Below are 13,880 nucleotides of genomic sequence, written 5' to 3'. Positions count from 1 at the left end.
TTCCAAATTATACAGTCAACGAAATCTGAACTAGGCATCCCCTCCAAAGATGCAATTTGTCCAAGGCTTCGTGGCGCAACGGTAGCGCGTCTGACTCCAGATCAGAAGGTTGCGTGTTCAAATCACGTCGTGGTCTGTGTTTTTTTGTGTGTAATCTCTGCTTTCTTTACTCAATGAATCAGCACTAGTACCAATGTGGCTTTACAGTACTAATCTCGCACGAAAACAAACAAACCAATGCTGCTTTACATGACAATTGTCTCTCACAAAGCCTGGCACACTGCAAATTCCTAAATCAGATGATGCTGTGTGATTGATAGACTTAAATCAGTCTTCGAACAGGGAGTTTAACTTTTTATGGTTTGGGGGCAGTATTTCGACGTCTGGATGAGAAGCGTGCCCCAAGTAAACTACCTGTTACTCAGGCCCGGAAGCTAGGATATGCATATAATGGGCAGATTTGGATAGAACACACTCTAAAGTTTCCAAAACTGTTAAAATTATGTCTGTGATTATAACAGAACTGATATGGCAGGCGAAAACCTGAGGAAAATCCATCCAGGAAGTGTTTATTAAAATAATTTTTATTATGACTATTTCTGTGTTTTGAATTTGGTGCTCTGCAATTTCACCGGATGTTGTCGAGGTGGGTTACTAGCAGAACACCTGCGCCGAGAGGTTAAACCTGGAGGTTCAGATTAAAAATCCAAAAGTCTTCAGACTAAGCTGTTTTGGGTATTGTACACAGGTGAACATGTCATGGAAAGTCATAGAAATTGAGAGTGTAGAAAGACTTCCTAGTGAAGGAAGGAGAACATTTCCACCACGCCCGAACAGGGACTTGAACCCTGGACCCTCAGATTAAAAGTCTGATGCTCTACCGACTGAGCTATCCGTGCTCTGCAAATGCCTATTTTCATACACCTAACCTGCCGGGCAGAGGCACCTGCTTACGAGGGGGCATTGTCAGATGGTACATTTCCCCAGAGAACCAGGCCTCCATTCCAAATTATACAGTCAACGAAAACTGAACTAGGCATCCCCTCCAAAGATGCAATTTGTCCAAGACTTTGTGGCGCAACGGTAGCGCGTCTGAGTCCAGATCTGAAGGTTGCGTGTTCAAATCACATCGTGGTCAGTGTTATTATGTGTGTAATCTCTGCTTTCTTTACTCAATGAATCAGCACTAGTACCAATGTGGATTTACAGTACTAATCTCGCACGAAAACAAACAAACCAATGCTGCTTTATATGACAATTGTCTCTCACAAAGCCTGGCACACTGCAAATTCCTAAATCAGATGATGCTGTGTGATTGATAGACTTAAATCAGTCTTCAAACAGGGAGTTTAACTTTTTATGGCTTGGGGGCAGTATTTCGACGTCTGGATGAGAAGCGTGCCCCAAGTAAACTACCTGTTACTCAGGCCCGGAAGCTAGGATATGCATATAATGGGCAGATTTGGATAGAACACACTCTAAAGTTTCCAAAAACGGTTAAAATTATGTCTGTGAGTATAACAGAACTGATATGGCAGGCGAAAACCTGTTTTTATGTGTGTAATCTCTGCTTTCTTTACTTTATGAATCAGCACTAGTACCAATGTGGCTTTACAGTACTAATCTCGCACGAAAACAAAAACAAACCAATGCTGCTTTATATGACAATTGTCTCTCACAAAGCCTGGCACACTGCAAATTCCTAAATCAGATGATGCTGTGTGATTGATAGACTTAAATCAGTCTTCAAACAGGGAGTTTAACTTTTTATGGCTTGGGGGCAGTATTTCGACGTCTGGATGAGATGCGTGCCCCAAGTAAACTACCTGTTACTCAGGCCCGGAAGCTAGGATATGCATATAATGGGCAGATTTGGATAGAACACACTCTAAAGTTTCCAAAACTGTTAAAATTATGTCTGTGATTATAACAGAACTGATATGGCAGGCGAAAACATGAGGAAAATCCATCCAGGAAGTGTTTTTAAAAAAAAAAATTATTATGACTATTTCTGTGTTTTGAATTTGGTGCTCTGCAATTTCACCGGATGTTGTCGAGGTGGGTTACTAGCAGAACACCTGCGCCGAGAGGTTAAACCTGGAGGTTCAGATTAAAAATCCTAAAGTCTTCAGACTAAGCTGTTTTGGGTATTGTACACAGGTGAACATGTCATGGAAAGTGAGAGTGTAGAAAGACTTCCTAGTGAAGGAAGGAGAACATTTCCACCACGCCCGAACAGGGTCTTGAACCCTGGACCCTCAGATTAAAAGTCTGATGCTCTACCGACTGAGCTATCCGGGCTCTGCAAATGCCTATTTTCATACACCTAACCTGCCGGGCAGAGGCACCTGCTTACGAGGGGGCATTGTCAGATGGTACATTTCCCCAGAGAACCAGGCCTCCATTCCAAATTATACAGTCAACGAAATCTGAACTAGGCATCCCCTCCAAAGATGCAATTTGTCCAAGACTTCGTGGCCCAACGGTAGCGCGTCTGACTCCAGATCAGAAGGTTGCGTGTTCAAATCACGTCGTGGTCAGTGTTTTTATGTGTGTAATCTCTGCTTTCTTTACTCAATGAATCAGCACTAGTACCAATGTGGCTTTACAGTACTAATCTCGCACGAAAACAAACAAACCAATGCTGCTTTACATGACAATTGTCTCTCACAAAGCCTGGCACACTGCAAATTCCTAAATCAGATGATGCTGTGTGATTGATAGACTTAAATCAGTCTTCGAACAGGGAGTTTAACTTTTTATGGTTTGGGGGCAGTATTTCGACGTCTGGATGAGAAGCGTGCCCCAAGTAAACTACCTGTTACTCAGGCCCGGAAGCTAGGATATGCATATAATGGGCAGATTTGGATAGAACACACTCTAAAGTTTCCAAAACTGTTAAAATTATGTCTGTGATTATAACAGAACTGATATGGCAGGCGAAAACCTGAGGAAAATCCATCCAGGAAGTGTTTTTTTAAATTATTTTTATTATGAATATTTCTGTGTTTTGAATTTGGTGCTGTGCAATTTCACCGGATGTTGTCGAGGTTGGTTACTAGCAGAACACCTGCGCCGAGAGGTTAAACCTGGAGGTTCAGATTAAAAATCCTTAAATCTTCAGACTAAGCTGTTTTGGCTCTGGGAGTGTATTGTCCACAGGTGAACATGTCATGGAAAGTCATAGAAAACTAGAGTGTAGAAAGACTTCCTAGTGAAGGAAGGAGAACATTTCCACCACGCCCGAACAGGGACTTGAACCCTGGACCCTCAGATTAAAAGTCTGATGCTCTACCGACTGAGCTATCCGGGCTCTGCAAATGCCTATTTTCATACACCTAACCTGCCGGGCAGAGGCACCTGCTTACGAGGGGGCATTGTCAGATGGTACATTTCCCCAGAGAACCAGGCCTCCATTCCAAATTATACAGTCAACGAAATCTGAACTAGGCATCCCCTCCAAAGATGTAATTTGTCCAAGACTTCGTGGCGCAACGGTAGCACGTCTGACTCCAGATCAGAAGGTTGCCTGTTCAAATCACATCGTGGTCAGTGTTTTTATGTGTGTAATCTCTGCTTTCTTTACTCAATGAATCAGCACTAGTACCAATGTGGCTTTACAGTACTAATCTCGCACGAAAACAAACAAACCAATGCTGCTTGACAATTGTCTCTCACAAAGCCTGGCACACTGCAAATTCCTAAATCAGATGATGCTGTGTGATTGATAGACTTAAATCAGTCTTCGAACAGGGAGTTTAACTTTTTATGGTTTGGGGGCAGTATTTCAACGTCTGGATGAGAAGCGTGCCCCAAGTAAACTACCTGTTACTCAGGCCCGGAAGCTAGGATATGCATATAATGGGCAGATTTGGATAGAACACACTCTAAAGTTTCCAAAACTGTTAAAATCATGTCTGTGAGTATAACAGAACTGATATGGCAGGCGAAAACCTGAGGAAAATCCATCCAGGAAGTGTTTTTAAAATTATTTTTATTATGACTATTTCTGTGTTTTGAATTTGGTGTTCTGCAATTTCACCGGATGTTGTCGAGGTGGGTTACTAGCAGAACACCTGCGCCGAGAGGTTAAACCTGGAGGTTCAGATTAAAAATGCTAAAGTCTTCAGACTAAGCTGTTTTGGCTCTGGGAGTGTATTGTCCACACGTGAACATGTCATGGAAAGTCATAGAAAATGAGAGTGTAGAAAGACTTCCTAGTGAAGGAAGGAGAACATTTCCACCACGCCCGAACAGGGACTTGAACCCTGGACCCTCAGATTAAAAGTCTGATGCTCTACCGACTGAGCTATCCGGGCTCTGCAAATGCCTATTTTCATACACCTAACCTGCCGGGCAGAGGCACCTGCTTACGAGGGGGCATTGTCAGATGGTACATTTCCCCAGAGAACCAGGCCTCCATTCCAAATTATACAGTCAACGAAATCTGAACTAGGCATCCCCTCCAAAGATGCAATTTGTCCAAGACTTTGTGGCGCAACGGTAGCGCGTCTGACTCCAGATCAGAAGGTTGCGTGTTCAAATCACGTCGTGGTCAGTGTTTTTATGTGTGTAATCTCTGCTTTCTTTACTCAATGAATCAGCACTAGTACCAATGTGGCTTTACAGTACTAATCTCGCACGAAAACAAACAAACCAATGCTGCTTTACATGACAATTGTCTCTCACAAAGCCTGGCACACTGCAAATTCCTAAATCAGATGATGCTGTGTGATTGATAGACTTAAATCAGTCTTCGAACAGGGAGTTTAACTTTTTATGGTTTGGGGGCAGTATTTCGACGTCTGGATGAGAAGCGTGCCCCAAGTAAACTACCTGTTACTCAGGCCCGGAAGCTAGGATATGCATATAATGGGCAGATTTGGATAGAACACACTCTAAAGTTTCCAAAACTGTTAAAATTATGTCTGTGAGTATAACAGAACTGATATGGCAGGCGAAAACCTGAGGAAAATCCATCCAGGAAGTGTTTTTTTAAATTATTTTTATTATGACTATTTCTGTGTTTTGAATTTGGTGCTCTGCAATTTCACCGGATGTTGTCGAGGTGGGTTACTAGCAGAACACCTGCGCCGAGAGGTTAAACCTGGAGGTTCAGATTAAAAATGCTAAAGTCTTCAGACTAAGCTGTTTTGGCTCTGGGAGTGTATTGTCCACAGGTGAACATGTCATGGAAAGTCATAGAAAATGAGAGTGTAGAAAGACTTCCTAGTGAAGGAAGGAGAACATTTCCACCACGCCCGAACAGGGACTTGAACCCTGGACCCTCAGATTAAAAGTCTGATGCTCTACCGACTGAGCTATCCGGGCTCTGCAAATGCCTATTTTCATACACCTAACCTGCCGGGCAGAGGCACCTGCTTACGAGGGGGCATTGTCAGATGGTACATTTCCCCAGAGAACCAGGCCTCCATTCCAAATTATACAGTCAACGAAATCTGAACTAGGCATCCCCTCCAAAGATGCAATTTGTCCAAGACTTCGTGGCCCAACGGTAGCGCGTCTGACTCCAGATCAGAAGGTTGCGTGTTCAAATCACGTCGTGGTCAGTGTATTTATGTGTGTAATCTCTGCTTTCTTTACTCAATGAATCAGCACTAGTACCAATGTGGCTTTACAGTACTAATCTCGCACGAAAACAAACAAACCAATGCTGCTTTACATGACAATTGTCTCTCACAAAGCCTGGCACACTGCAAATTCCTAAATCAGATGATGCTGTGTGATTGATAGACTTAAATCAGTCTTCGAACAGGGAGTTTAACTTTTTATGGTTTGGGGGCAGTATTTCGACGTCTGGATGAGAAGCGTGCCCCAAGTAAACTACCTGTTACTCAGGCCCGGAAGCTAGGATATGCATATAATGGGCAGATTTGGATAGAACACACTCTAAAGTTTCCAAAACTGTTAAAATTATGTCTGTGATTATAACAGAACTGATATGGCAGGCGAAAACCTGAGGAAAATCCATCCAGGAAGTGTTTTTTTAAATTATTTTTATTATGAATATTTCTGTGTTTTGAATTTGGTGCTGTGTAATTTCACCGGATGTTGTCGAGGTTGGTTACTAGCAGAACACCTGCGCCGGGAGGTTAAACCTGGAGGTTCAGATTAAAAATCCTTAAGTCTTCAGACTAAGCTGTTTTGGCTCTGGGAGTGTATTGTCCACAGGTGAACATGTCATGGAAAGTCATAGAAAACTAGAGTGTAGAAAGACTTCCTAGTGAAGGAAGGAGAACATTTCCACCACGCCCGAACAGGGACTTGAACCCTGGACCCTCAGATTAAAAGTCTGATGCTCTACCGACTGAGCTATCCGGGCTCTGCAAATGCCTATTTTCATACACCTAACCTGCCGGGCAGAGGCACCTGCTTACGAGGGGGCATTGTCAGATGGTACATTTCCCCAGAGAACCAGGCCTCCATTCCAAATTATACAGTCAACGAAATCTGAACTAGGCATCCCCTCCAAAGATGTAATTTGTCCAAGACTTCGTGGCGCAACGGTAGCACGTCTGACTCCAGATCAGAAGGTTGCCTGTTCAAATCACATCGTGGTCAGTGTTTTTATGTGTGTAATCTCTGCTTTCTTTACTCAATGAATCAGCACTAGTACCAATGTGGCTTTACAGTACTAATCTCGCACGAAAACAAACAAACCAATGCTGCTTCACAATTGTCTCTCACAAAGCCTGGCACACTGCAAATTCCTAAATCAGATGATGCTGTGTGATTGATAGACTTAAATCAGTCTTCGAACAGGGAGTTTAACTTTTTATGGTTTGGGGGCAGTATTTCAACGTCTGGATGAGAAGCGTGCCCCAAGTAAACTACCTGTTACTCAGGCCCGGAAGCTAGGATATGCATATAATGGGCAGATTTGGATAGAACACACTCTAAAGTTTCCAAAACTGTTAAAATCATGTCTGTGAGTATAACAGAACTGATATGGCAGGCGAAAACCTGAGGAAAATCCATCCAGGAAGTGTTTTATTAAATTATTTTTATTATGACTATTTCTGTGTTTTGAATTTGGTGTTCTGCAATTTCACCGGATGTTGTCGAGGTGGGTTACTAGCAGAACACCTGCGCCGAGAGGTTAAACCTGGAGGTTCAGATTAAAAATGCTAAAGTCTTCAGACTAAGCTGTTTTGGCTCTGGGAGTGTATTGTCCACACGTGAACATGTCATGGAAAGTCATAGAAAATGAGAGTGTAGAAAGACTTCCTAGTGAAGGAAGGAGAACATTTCCACCACGCCCGAACAGGGACTTGAACCCTGGACCCTCAGATTAAAAGTCTGATGCTCTACCGACTGAGCTATCCGGGCTCTGCAAATGCCTATTTTCATACACCTAACCTGCCGGGCAGAGGCACCTGCTTACGAGGGGGCATTGTCAGATGGTACATTTCCCCAGAGAACCAGGCCTCCATTCCAAATTATACAGTCAACGAAATCTGAACTAGGCATCCCCTCCAAAGATGCAATTTGTCCAAGACTTTGTGGCGCAACGGTAGCGCGTCTGACTCCAGATCAGAAGGTTGCGTGTTCAAATCACGTCGTGGTCAGTGTTTTTATGTGTGTAATCTCTGCTTTCTTTACTCAATGAATCAGCACTAGTACCAATGTGGCTTTACAGTACTAATCTCGCACGAAAACAAACAAACCAATGCTGCTTTACATGACAATTGTCTCTCACAAAGCCTGGCACACTGCAAATTCCTAAATCAGATGATGCTGTGTGATTGATAGACTTAAATCAGTCTTCGAACAGGGAGTTTAACTTTTTATGGTTTGGGGGCAGTATTTCGACGTCTGGATGAGAAGCGTGCCCCAAGTAAACTACCTGTTACTCAGGCCCGGAAGCTAGGATATGCATATAATGGGCAGATTTGGATAGAACACACTCTAAAGTTTCCAAAACTGTTAAAATCATGTCTGTGAGTATAACAGAACTGATATGGCAGGCGAAAACCTGAGGAAAATCCATCCAGGAAGTGTTTTATTAAATTATTTTTATTATGACTATTTCTGTGTTTTGAATTTGGTGTTCTGCAATTTCACCGGATGTTGTCGAGGTGGGTTACTAGCAGAACACCTGCGCCGAGAGGTTAAACCTGGAGGTTCAGATTAAAAATGCTAAAGTCTTCAGACTAAGCTGTTTTGGCTCTGGGAGTGTATTGTCCACACGTGAACATGTCATGGAAAGTCATAGAAAATGAGAGTGTAGAAAGACTTCCTAGTGAAGGAAGGAGAACATTTCCACCACGCCCGAACAGGGACTTGAACCCTGGACCCTCAGATTAAAAGTCTGATGCTCTACCGACTGAGCTATCCGGGCTCTGCAAATGCCTATTTTCATACACCTAACCTGCCGGGCAGAGGCACCTGCTTACGAGGGGGCATTGTCAGATGGTACATTTCCCCAGAGAACCAGGCCTCCATTCCAAATTATACAGTCAACGAAATCTGAACTAGGCATCCCCTCCAAAGATGCAATTTGTCCAAGACTTTGTGGCGCAACGGTAGCGCGTCTGACTCCAGATCAGAAGGTTGCGTGTTCAAATCACGTCGTGGTCAGTGTTTTTATGTGTGTAATCTCTGCTTTCTTTACTCAATGAATCAGCACTAGTACCAATGTGGCTTTACAGTACTAATCTCGCACGAAAACAAACAAACCAATGCTGCTTTACATGACAATTGTCTCTCACAAAGCCTGGCACACTGCAAATTCCTAAATCAGATGATGCTGTGTGATTGATAGACTTAAATCAGTCTTCGAACAGGGAGTTTAACTTTTTATGGTTTGGGGGCAGTATTTCGACGTCTGGATGAGAAGCGTGCCCCAAGTAAACTACCTGTTACTCAGGCCCGGAAGCTAGGATATGCATATAATGGGCAGATTTGGATAGAACACACTCTAAAGTTTCCAAAACTGTTAAAATTATGTCTGTGAGTATAACAGAACTGATATGGCAGGCGAAAACCTGAGGAAAATCCATCCAGGAAGTGTTTTTTTAAATTATTTTTATTATGACTATTTCTGTGTTTTGAATTTGGTGCTCTGCAATTTCACCGGATGTTGTCGAGGTGGGTTACTAGCAGAACACCTGCGCCGAGAGGTTAAACCTGGAGGTTCAGATTAAAAATGCTAAAGTCTTCAGACTAAGCTGTTTTGGCTCTGGGAGTGTATTGTCCACAGGTGAACATGTCATGGAAAGTCATAGAAAATGAGAGTGTAGAAAGACTTCCTAGTGAAGGAAGGAGAACATTTCCACCACGCCCGAACAGGGACTTGAACCCTGGACCCTCAGATTAAAAGTCTGATGCTCTACCGACTGAGCTATCCGGGCTCTGCAAATGCCTATTTTCATACACCTAACCTGCCGGGCAGAGGCACCTGCTTACGAGGGGGCATTGTCAGATGGTACATTTCCCCAGAGAACCAGGCCTCCATTCCAAATTATACAGTCAACGAAATCTGAACTAGGCATCCCCTCCAAAGATGCAACTTGTCCAAGACTTTGTGGCGCAACGGTAGCGCGTCTGACTCCAGATCAGAAGGTTGCGTGTTCAAATCACGTCGTGGTCAGTGTTTTTATGTGTGTAATCTCTGCTTTCTTTACTCAATGAATCAGCACTAGTACCAATGTGGCTTTACAGTACTAATCTCGCACGAAAACAAACAAACCAATGCTGCTTTACATGACAATTGTCTCTCACAAAGCCTGGCACACTGCAAATTCCTAAATCAGATGATGCTGTGTGATTGATAGACTTAAATCAGTCTTCGAACAGGGAGTTTAACTTTTTATGGTTTGGGGGCAGTATTTCGACGTCTGGATGAGAAGCGTGCCCCAAGTAAACTACCTGTTACTCAGGCCCGGAAGCTAGGATATGCATATAATGGGCAGATTTGGATAGAACACACTCTAAAGTTTCCAAAACTGTTAAAATCATGTCTGCGAGTATAACAGAACTGATATGGCAGGCGAAAACCTGAGGAAAATCCATCCAGGAAGTGTTTTATTAAATTATTTTTATTATGACTATTTCTGTGTTTTGAATTTGGTGTTCTGCAATTTCACCGGATGTTGTCGAGGTGGGTTACTAGCAGAACACCTGCGCCGAGAGGTTAAACCTGGAGGTTCAGATTAAAAACCCTAAAGTCTTCAGACTAAGCTGTTTTGGCTCTGGGAGTGTATTGTCCACAGGTGAACATGTCATGGAAAGTCATAGAAAATGAGAGTGTAGAAAGACTTCCTAGTGAAGGAAGGAGAACATTTCCACCACGCCCGAACAGGGACTTGAACCCTGGACCCTCAGATTAAAAGTCTGATGCTCTACCGACTGAGCTATCCGGGTTCTGCAAATGCTTATTTTCATACACCTAACCTGCCGGGCAGAGGCACCTGCTTACGAGGGGGCATTGTCAGATGGTACATTTCCCCAGAGAACCAGGCCTCCATTCCAAATTATACAGTCAACGAAATCTGAACTAGGCATCCCCTCCAAAGATGCAATTTGTCCAAGACTTTGTGGCGCAATGGTAGCGCGTCTGACTCCAGATCAGAAGGTTGCGTGTTCAAATCACGTCGTGGTCAGTGTTTTTATGTGTGTAATCTCTGCTTTCTTTACTCAATGAATCAGCACTAGTACCAATGTGGCTTTACAGTACTAATCTCGCACGAAAACAAACAAACCAATGCTGCTTTATATGACAATTGTCTCTCACAAAGCCTGGCACACTGCAAATTCCTAAATCAGATGATGCTGTGTGATTCATAGACTTAAATCAGTCTTCAAACAGGGAGTTTAACTTTTTATGGCTTGGGGGCAGTATTTCGACGTCTGGATGAGAAGCGTGCCCCAAGTAAACTACCTGTTACTCAGGCCCGGAAGCTAGGATATGCATATAATGGGCAGATTTGGATAGAACACACTCTAAAGTTTCCAAAACTGTTAAAATCATGTCTGCGAGTATAACAGAACTGATATGGCAGGCGAAAACCTGAGGAAAATCCATCCAGGAAGTGTTTTATTAAATTATTTTTATTATGACTATTTCTGTGTTTTGAATTTGGTGCTCTGCAATTTCACCGGATGTTGTCGAGGTGGGTTACTAGCAGAACACCTGCGCCGAGAGGTTAAACCTGGAGGTTCAGATTAAAAATGCTAAAGTCTTCAGACTAAGCTGTTTTGGCTCTGGGAGTGTATTGTCCACAGGTGAACATGTCATGGAAAGTCATAGAAAATGAGAGTGTAGAAAGACTTCCTAGTGAAGGAAGGAGAACATTTCCACCACGCCCGAACAGGGACTTGAACCCTGGACCCTCAGATTAAAAGTCTGATGCTCTACCGACTGAGCTATCCGGGCTCTGCAAATGCCTATTTTCATACACCTAACCTGCCGGGCAGAGGCACCTGCTTACGAGGGGGCATTGTCAGATGGTACATTTCCCCAGAGAACCAGGCCTCCATTCCAAATTATACAGTCAACGAAATCTGAACTAGGCATCCCCTCCAAAGATGCAATTTGTCCAAGACTTCGTGGCCCAACGGTAGCGCGTCTGACTCCAGATCAGAAGGTTGCGTGTTCAAATCACGTCGTGGTCAGTGTTTTTATGTGTGTAATCTCTGCTTTCTTTACTCAATGAATCAGCACTAGTACCAATGTGGCTTTACAGTACTAATCTCGCACGAAAACAAACAAACCAATGCTGCTTTACATGACAATTGTCTCTCACAAAGCCTGGCACACTGCAAATTCCTAAATCAGATGATGCTGTGTGATTGATAGACTTAAATCAGTCTTCGAACAGGGAGTTTAACTTTTTATGGTTTGGGGGCAGTATTTCGACGTCTGGATGAGAAGCGTGCCCCAAGTAAACTACCTGTTACTCAGGCCCGGAAGCTAGGATATGCATATAATGGGCAGATTTGGATAGAACACACTCTAAAGTTTCCAAAACTGTTAAAATTATGTCTGTGATTATAACAGAACTGATATGGCAGGCGAAAACCTGAGGAAAATCCATCCAGGAAGTGTTTTTTTAAATTATTTTTATTATGAATATTTCTGTGTTTTGAATTTGGTGCTGTGTAATTTCACCGGATGTTGTCGAGGTTGGTTACTAGCAGAACACCTGCGCCGGGAGGTTAAACCTGGAGGTTCAGATTAAAAATCCTTAAGTCTTCAGACTAAGCTGTTTTGGCTCTGGGAGTGTATTGTCCACAGGTGAACATGTCATGGAAAGTCATAGAAAACTAGAGTGTAGAAAGACTTCCTAGTGAAGGAAGGAGAACATTTCCACCACGCCCGAACAGGGACTTGAACCCTGGACCCTCAGATTAAAAGTCTGATGCTCTACCGACTGAGCTATCCGGGCTCTGCAAATGCCTATTTTCATACACCTAACCTGCCGGGCAGAGGCACCTGCTTACGAGGGGGCATTGTCAGATGGTACATTTCCCCAGAGAACCAGGCCTCCATTCCAAATTATACAGTCAACGAAATCTGAACTAGGCATCCCCTCCAAAGATGTAATTTGTCCAAGACTTCGTGGCGCAACGGTAGCACGTCTGACTCCAGATCAGAAGGTTGCCTGTTCAAATCACATCGTGGTCAGTGTTTTTATGTGTGTAATCTCTGCTTTCTTTACTCAATGAATCAGCACTAGTACCAATGTGGCTTTACAGTACTAATCTCGCACGAAAACAAACAAACCAATGCTGCTTGACAATTGTCTCTCACAAAGCCTGGCACACTGCAAATTCCTAAATCAGATGATGCTGTGTGATTGATAGACTTAAATCAGTCTTCGAACAGGGAGTTTAACTTTTTATGGTTTGGGGGCAGTATTTCAACGTCTGGATGAGAAGCGTGCCCCAAGTAAACTACCTGTTACTCAGGCCCGGAAGCTAGGATATGCATATAATGGGCAGATTTGGATAGAACACACTCTAAAGTTTCCAAAACTGTTAAAATCATGTCTGTGAGTATAACAGAACTGATATGGCAGGCGAAAACCTGAGGAAAATCCATCCAGGAAGTGTTTTATTAAATTATTTTTATTATGACTATTTCTGTGTTTTGAATTTGGTGTTCTGCAATTTCACCGGATGTTGTCGAGGTGGGTTACTAGCAGAACACCTGCGCCGAGAGGTTAAACCTGGAGGTTCAGATTAAAAATGCTAAAGTCTTCAGACTAAGCTGTTTTGGCTCTGGGAGTGTATTGTCCACACGTGAACATGTCATGGAAAGTCATAGAAAATGAGAGTGTAGAAAGACTTCCTAGTGAAGGAAGGAGAACATTTCCACCACGCCCGAACAGGGACTTGAACCCTGGACCCTCAGATTAAAAGTCTGATGCTCTACCGACTGAGCTATCCGGGCTCTGCAAATGCCTATTTTCATACACCTAACCTGCCGGGCAGAGGCACCTGCTTACGAGGGGGCATTGTCAGATGGTACATTTCCCCAGAGAACCAGGCCTCCATTCCAAATTATACAGTCAACGAAATCTGAACTAGGCATCCCCTCCAAAGATGCAATTTGTCCAAGACTTTGTGGCGCAACGGTAGCGCGTCTGACTCCAGATCAGAAGGTTGCGTGTTCAAATCACGTCGTGGTCAGTGTTTTTATGTGTGTAATCTCTGCTTTCTTTACTCAATGAATCAGCACTAGTACCAATGTGGCTTTACAGTACTAATCTCGCACGAAAACAAACAAACCAATGCTGCTTTACATGACAATTGTCTCTCACAAAGCCTGGCACACTGCAAATTCCTAAATCAGATGATGCTGTGTGATTGATAGACTTAAATCAGTCTTCGAACAGGGAGTTTAACTTTTTATG

At 43.3% G+C, this 13,880-nt stretch overlaps 11 non-coding genes across 11 annotated transcripts; all 11 read right to left on the bottom strand.

Moving 5' to 3' along the window:
* Positions 1–2,228: 2,228 nt before the first annotated feature.
* Positions 2,229–2,301, bottom strand: trnak-uuu (transfer RNA lysine (anticodon UUU)). Its single transcript has one exon. It is a non-coding gene; the product is annotated as a tRNA-Lys (tRNA).
* Positions 2,302–3,240: 939 nt separating this feature from the next.
* Positions 3,241–3,313, bottom strand: trnak-uuu (transfer RNA lysine (anticodon UUU)). The gene has a single exon. It is a non-coding gene; the product is annotated as a tRNA-Lys (tRNA).
* Positions 3,314–4,246: 933 nt separating this feature from the next.
* Positions 4,247–4,319, bottom strand: trnak-uuu (transfer RNA lysine (anticodon UUU)). The gene has a single exon. It is a non-coding gene; the product is annotated as a tRNA-Lys (tRNA).
* A 939-nt stretch (positions 4,320–5,258) lies between these two features.
* On the bottom strand, positions 5,259–5,331 carry trnak-uuu (transfer RNA lysine (anticodon UUU)). The gene has a single exon. It is a non-coding gene; the product is annotated as a tRNA-Lys (tRNA).
* A 939-nt stretch (positions 5,332–6,270) lies between these two features.
* On the bottom strand, positions 6,271–6,343 carry trnak-uuu (transfer RNA lysine (anticodon UUU)). Its single transcript has one exon. It is a non-coding gene; the product is annotated as a tRNA-Lys (tRNA).
* Positions 6,344–7,277: 934 nt separating this feature from the next.
* On the bottom strand, positions 7,278–7,350 carry trnak-uuu (transfer RNA lysine (anticodon UUU)). Its single transcript has one exon. It is a non-coding gene; the product is annotated as a tRNA-Lys (tRNA).
* Positions 7,351–8,289: 939 nt separating this feature from the next.
* trnak-uuu (transfer RNA lysine (anticodon UUU)) lies at positions 8,290–8,362 on the bottom strand. The gene has a single exon. It is a non-coding gene; the product is annotated as a tRNA-Lys (tRNA).
* A 939-nt stretch (positions 8,363–9,301) lies between these two features.
* On the bottom strand, positions 9,302–9,374 carry trnak-uuu (transfer RNA lysine (anticodon UUU)). The gene has a single exon. It is a non-coding gene; the product is annotated as a tRNA-Lys (tRNA).
* A 1,951-nt stretch (positions 9,375–11,325) lies between these two features.
* Positions 11,326–11,398, bottom strand: trnak-uuu (transfer RNA lysine (anticodon UUU)). The gene has a single exon. It is a non-coding gene; the product is annotated as a tRNA-Lys (tRNA).
* A 939-nt stretch (positions 11,399–12,337) lies between these two features.
* On the bottom strand, positions 12,338–12,410 carry trnak-uuu (transfer RNA lysine (anticodon UUU)). Its single transcript has one exon. It is a non-coding gene; the product is annotated as a tRNA-Lys (tRNA).
* A 934-nt stretch (positions 12,411–13,344) lies between these two features.
* Positions 13,345–13,417, bottom strand: trnak-uuu (transfer RNA lysine (anticodon UUU)). The gene has a single exon. It is a non-coding gene; the product is annotated as a tRNA-Lys (tRNA).
* Positions 13,418–13,880: the final 463 nt, after the last annotated feature.

The sequence above is a fragment of the Salvelinus alpinus genome, chromosome 30 (genome assembly GCF_045679555.1).
Source record: "Salvelinus alpinus chromosome 30, SLU_Salpinus.1, whole genome shotgun sequence".
Taxonomy (NCBI): Eukaryota; Metazoa; Chordata; class Actinopteri; order Salmoniformes; family Salmonidae; genus Salvelinus; species Salvelinus alpinus.
Note: the sequence above shows the minus strand (reverse complement) of the source record. Positions and strands in the feature narration are given on the sequence as shown.